At 43.4% G+C, this 6,069-nt stretch overlaps 1 pseudogene; it reads left to right on the forward strand.

Annotated features, from left to right (window-relative positions):
- The first annotated feature begins 1,408 nt into the window (after window positions 1–1,408).
- LOC126210994 (5S ribosomal RNA) lies at window positions 1,409–1,526 on the forward strand (annotated as a pseudogene).
- The last annotated feature ends 4,543 nt before the right edge of the window (window positions 1,527–6,069 follow it).

Here is a 6,069-nt window from a genome sequence, read left to right on the forward strand (position 1 = left end):
ATTTCTGGTAGCCTATAACTAAATCTGTGACCTCTTTATAGCGCGAGGAGTGCTGGTGGCGAGTGGTGCATGTCTCTTGATGATATACTCCTGAATACTCTCTGAACAGGACGCATTCTTCAGGGAGGTTTGATGCGGCCCGCTACGAATTCCTTTCCTGTGCCAACCTCTTCACGTCAGAGTAGCACTTGCAACCTGCGACCTCTGTTATTTGCTGGATGTATTCCAATCTCTGTTTTCCTCTACAGTTTTTGCCCTCTACAACTCCCTCCAGCACCATGGAAGTCAGTCCTTCATGTCTTAACAGATGTACTATCATCCTGTCCCTTCTCCTTGTCACTGCTTTCCACATATTCCCTACCTCTCCGATTCTGGGCAGAACCTACTCGTTCATAACAGTCCACCTAATTTTCAACATTCGTCTGTAGCACCACATCTCAAATGCTTCGATTCTCTTCTATTTTTACTCTGTACAGGTTATTCCCTGGTGCCTTAACACGTCCTTTCGTGATCACCAATTTTATGTCGAGTTTCTCGCTATTCTCATATTCGATACTTCTCATTACCTTTTGTCTTTACTCTCAAACCATATTCAGCCCTCATTACATTGTCCGCTCCACTCAGTAAATACCGCAATTCTTGACTTCTACTGGAGATTGCAATGTCATCAGCGAATCTTATCGTTGATATCATGTCACAATAAGTTTTTATGCCTCTCTGAAAACTTTTATGTATATCACCTCTGTTTCCCTGTAGCTTGCTCCTACATCTTGCACTATCTGGTATTGTCGAATGCTTTTGCTAGGTCGAGAAATCGTATGGGCGTATTTTGATTTTCCTTCAGTCTTGTTTGCAGTATCAAGCGTAAAGTGAGAACTTTCTCCGTTGCGCCTTTACCTTTCCTAAAATCAAATTGATGGTCATCTAACAGGCCCTCTGTTTTATTTTCCATTCTTCTACGTAATTCTCTTGTCAACAGCTTAGATGCATGAGGTGTTCAGCGCATTGTGCGATAGTTTCTGTAGCTATCCGTCCTTGCTATCTTCGGGATTGTGTGGATCGTATTTTGCTGGATGTGTGATGGTAAGTCGCCAGTTTCGCAGATTCTACAAACCAACTTGTCAGGTTGTTATCGTACCACTCGTCTGCGGCCTGGAATGTCATTGACTGCAGTAGAATGAGTCTCGCTTCAAACTGAGCGCCGGTGATTAGCGTGTCTGGAGGCGCCCCACACAGCAGTAGGACAACAATCTGTCAGCCGCCATACAGCCCGACAACCAGGACAGAGGTTCTGGAGGGCCATTTATTTCCACAACATGACCCCTACGGTTCTCATATGCGGTACCGTTATGGCACAGCGGTACGTCGGCCATATCCTACGTCCCGTTTTGCATCATGGCAAGTCATGATCAACGGCCTTACCGCAGTGGATACACCGGTTCCCGTCAGATCACCGAAGTTAAGCGCTGTCGGGTGTGGCCGGCACTTGGATGGGTGGCCATCAGGGCCGCCATGCGCTGTTGCCGTTTTTCGGGGTGCACTCAGCCTCGTTATATCAGTTAAGGAGCTACTCGACCGAACAGTAGCGGCTCCGGTCACAGAAAACCATCGTAACGACCGGGAGAGCGGTGTGCTGACCCCACGCCCCTCCTATCCACATCCTGAGGTGAGGATGACACGGCGGTCGGATGGTCCCGATGGGCCACTTGTGGCCTGAAGACGGAATGCTGGTGGCAAGCCACCCTGGACTTACATTTCAACAACATGACGCCCACCCGCACACTGCGAGAGTTTCTGCCGCTTGTCTTCGTGCCGGACGAACCCTACCTTGACCAGCAACGTCTCCGTATCTCTTTCCAATTGAGAACGTTTGGATCATTATCCTCAGGGCCCTCCAACTGCCTGGGGACAATTTAACGCGCAAATTGGAGAGAATTTGCCTCGATGTCCGTGAAGAGTCCATCAATCAATGCCAAGCCGAACAACTGCGTGCATAACGCCCAGAGGGGGGTCAACGCACCAATGTCTTGCTCAAACCCTACCTTGGCCAGTAAGTTAGCTGTGTCTCTCCTCAAACGTTTGAAGCATTATGGCGAGCTCTCCAACCATCTTGGGATTTTGACGATCTAAGCGGCAATCAATTCGACAGAGTGTAGCACGAGAAGAGCATCCAACAACTCTATTACACAACGTCAAGCTGAATAACTGCTTGAATAAGGGCCAGAGATGGACCAACGCCTTATTGACTTGCTTAGATTATGCAGCCCTTTCTCTTGAAGAAATCATCCAGTTTTTCTCATACTGTAATCATTTGTTTGTCTGTACACGTACGCCACATCTACCGATTCCCGTAGTATTCGGATAATTCCGTGACGGTGCGTCTTTTTCATGTTAGGGTGTGCAAGTCCTTACACCTTCTGTCATTATCTTTTCCTCTTTGACACTTTTTGTGTACATTATCGTAAACGCTTTACATCAAACTTCTGACAAACCTGTTCCCATCCTACTTTTGTCAAGGGATTTATTTGTTCCTTCTGTAGTTCATTTTCCTGTATATTTTTAGTATGTGACCAGTAATCCAACCTCACCCTGTCTCCAGTTTTTAAAAGAAAAAAAAACTCTCGTGCATAAAACAGCTTCAGATGCTTAAATTTTTGACAAATATGTTAACTGCCACGGTCGTCCGCAAAGTAAGTTCCGTTTCTGTTTCTATCCGCGGCAGCGCTACGTGCCGTGCATGTCCGGCAGTTACTCTGACTCTAGGAGAGGACATGTACGCCATTTTCAGGTCGCTGCTGCCGACGTGTGCTTTGTAGTGCTTTTTATAATGTCAGCCGTAACTCAAAATCTGTGATTCGTTTTCTAAATGCAAAGAAAGTTAAACCAAAGCAAATTCATCGGCAAATCTGCGAGGTTTAAGGACAAAATGCTACGAGTGATTCAATGCTTAGAAGATGGGTCAGACTGTTCAATGAAGGACGTGATCGAGTGCACGATGAAGGACGAAGTCTGTGGTTACTGGTGAGCTGGTTCACACAATTGAAGAGAAGATTAAGCAGAACCGTAACTTTACACTTAGTGCCCTTGCTATGGAAGTTCCGCAAATTTCGAAAACTTTGCTCACGTTCGGTACCCAAAATTGTTTCTGAACAACACAAAAAACAACGGATGGGCAGTGCACTTCAGTTTTTGACACTCTACAATGAAGAAGGCGATGGTTTTCTTTCTCGGGTAGCCACGAGGGATGAAACTTGGTCATCGTACGACACCCCTGAAACAAAACGGCAATCAATGGAATGGAGGCACACTTCATCCACAACGAAGGTTAAGCCTAAGCAAATCTTGACACCTCGAAAAGTCATGTGCACCATTTTTTGGGACAGAAAAGGCATTTTGCTGATTGATTTCATACCATGACGTCAAACAATCAATGCACATGGTTTTTGCGAGGCCATTAAGAAATTGCGCCGCGCAATACAGAATAAGCGCCGAGGAATACTGTTAAAAATGTTGCTTTTTGGCGCTATAATGCCCGACTTCACACAGCGAATGTGGCCAAACAACTCTTACGGGAACTCATTCTGGAACTCTTACGGGAATTTCACTGGGACGCGTTTGACCATCCTCCGTACAGCCCGGACCTCGCTCCTAGCGACTTTCATCTCTTCTTACACCTAACATCTGTCCTTGCTGGTCAACACTTCAACTATGATGGCGAGCTGAAAGAACATTTTGCCACATGGTTGAATACACAGGCGGCAACCTTCTATGAAGAAGGCATACAAAAACTTGTGCCACGCTACAGTGCCTGCAAAATTTCGGGAGCTATGTAGAAAAGTAGTTCAACAGTTGTAGATTTTTGTACAATAAATATTTTTTTCTGTATCTGTACACGATTGTTTTATATAACTAAACGGAACTTACTTTGTGGACATACCTCGTAATTGGCACTTAGCGTGTAAAACCTTTATCGTTGAAGACATAATTTTTCACCGATATGAATGTTTATGACGTGGTATCATGTGACCTAGGTGTAGCACAATGGGCTAATACTCTAGGTACGTTTAGCGGTATTGTAAATACTGTCTACAAACTGTGTTGCGAATAGATTTAGTAGCAAAGACGTAATAAACCAAAATGCCGTGCTTGATGCTTAAGGTTTACCGCACGGACAGCAAAAAATGTACTTATCGACAATTTTTTGTTGTTTTCATTGTTTTGTGGGGGATGTCAGTGCGGAAACATATTCGAATAGGCTGAAAATTTTGTATAAAGTTTGTTGGAAGTCGCCAAGCGCTCTCGTTCTCAAATATTTCGCGAATATGGTCTGGGAAATCTGAGCACCATAAGCTGTGCTGCCTGAAGAGGTGTACGCAGTTTCCAGGTTTAGTGCTCGTCTTCAGGTGTTAAACCTGTGACGTATGATTATACCTCCTAATGCGTAGATGAAGCCAGCATTTTAGATTTTGGAATCTCCTTCTTCTTGAAACTTCCTGGCAGATTAAAACTGTGTGCCCGACCGAAACTCGAAGTCGGGACCTTTGCCTTTCGCGGGCAAGTGCTCTACCAACTGAGCTACCCAAGCACGACTCACGCCCCGTCCTCACAGCCTTACTTCTGCCAGTACCTCGTCTCCTACCTTCCAAACTTTACAGAAGCTCTACTGCGAAGTGGCAGAAGTAAAGCTGTGAGGACGGGGCGTGAGTCGTGCTTGGGTAGCTCAGTTGGTAGAGCACTTGCCCGCGAAAGGCAAAGGTCCCGAGCTCGAGTCTCGGTCCGGTACACAGTTTTAATCTGCCAGGAAGTTTCATATCAGCGCACACTCCGCTGCGGAGTGAAAATCTCATTCTCCTTCTTCTTGTTCTGTACTTCTACGTTTGGGCACGTGGACCTCTTCCGTCTTCAACCTCCCACTACCACCTAAGTCTGGGTCTTCCTACGTCCCTCCTTCCTCATGGCTGCTACCAGATGGCCAGGCATGGGATACCGTCTGCACTCATTCTTTGTCGCTGATGTTTCCATGATGTTCAGTCTTCTTTTTAATATTATAAATATCTAGTTCATTCCTACTATCTTCATTTCATATATGGGCTTCCCTGGTAACATCTTTCACTTTCCTACGAAATCTCATTTCTGCTCCATGTAGTTTGGTTTTATTGCGTGTTTTTGGGATCCATGGCTCACTTCCACGTAGTAATGCAGGTGTAGCCACGGTTCTACGAAAATTTAATTCGTTTTCTTCCTAATTGTGTTTTGGAATGTTCTGTTTATCGCTCCACATATTGACTGATATTTGTTGATATTTTCTATATCATTGTCCATGTCATAGCTTATGTTGCATCCTAAGATACTAAAATTGGAGACCAGCTCTAGTGGTCTTTTATCTATTATTATTTTTGAGTCTATAGGGTAGTTCCGATGATGAGCCATGATTTTTGTGTTCTTCGTTGATATTCGAAGGTTATTTTCTCCTTTCGCTGACTGATGTAATTTATAGACTACTTTATCTAGCTCACCTTCACTGTTTTTCAAAGTGGTAACATTGTCTGCATAAATAACGATACGAACATGTTTATATGTATTATCTGTATACCATGATTTACTTTTTGTTTCCATGTTTTAATCAAATCATTTATATATACGTTAAATAAGGTTGGTGACGGACTACAACCTTGTTTGAGTCCCTTATTCGTAGTTATTTCTTCAGTTTTATTATTTCCCTCTTCTATTATTGTTTTTGTGTCTATCTATGAGATTTTTATAGATGACTGGGATATCCATCTTTAATCACTTTGTCCCATAGTTTGTTTTCCTTCGAAATGTAAAAAGTGTTTAGGAAGTGTGATTCTTCACTGAATTCTCGTCTTTCTCTAAAATTCTTTTTATTATTTATTTTTTCAATTTTTAATTTTATTTATTTTTGTGTATTTATTTTTTATTTTTCTTTAAAATTCTTTTTATAAGAAGTATATATCACTACACGAACGAACTTCCCAGAATCCACGTTGTCCTTCTGATAGGAGAATCTCTGTTATTATTAAAAATGAAACTCCTCCAGCTGTTCTTAAG

Source organism: Schistocerca nitens, chromosome 10, assembly GCF_023898315.1.
Source record: "Schistocerca nitens isolate TAMUIC-IGC-003100 chromosome 10, iqSchNite1.1, whole genome shotgun sequence".
Lineage (NCBI taxonomy): Eukaryota > Metazoa > Arthropoda > Insecta > Orthoptera > Acrididae > Schistocerca > Schistocerca nitens.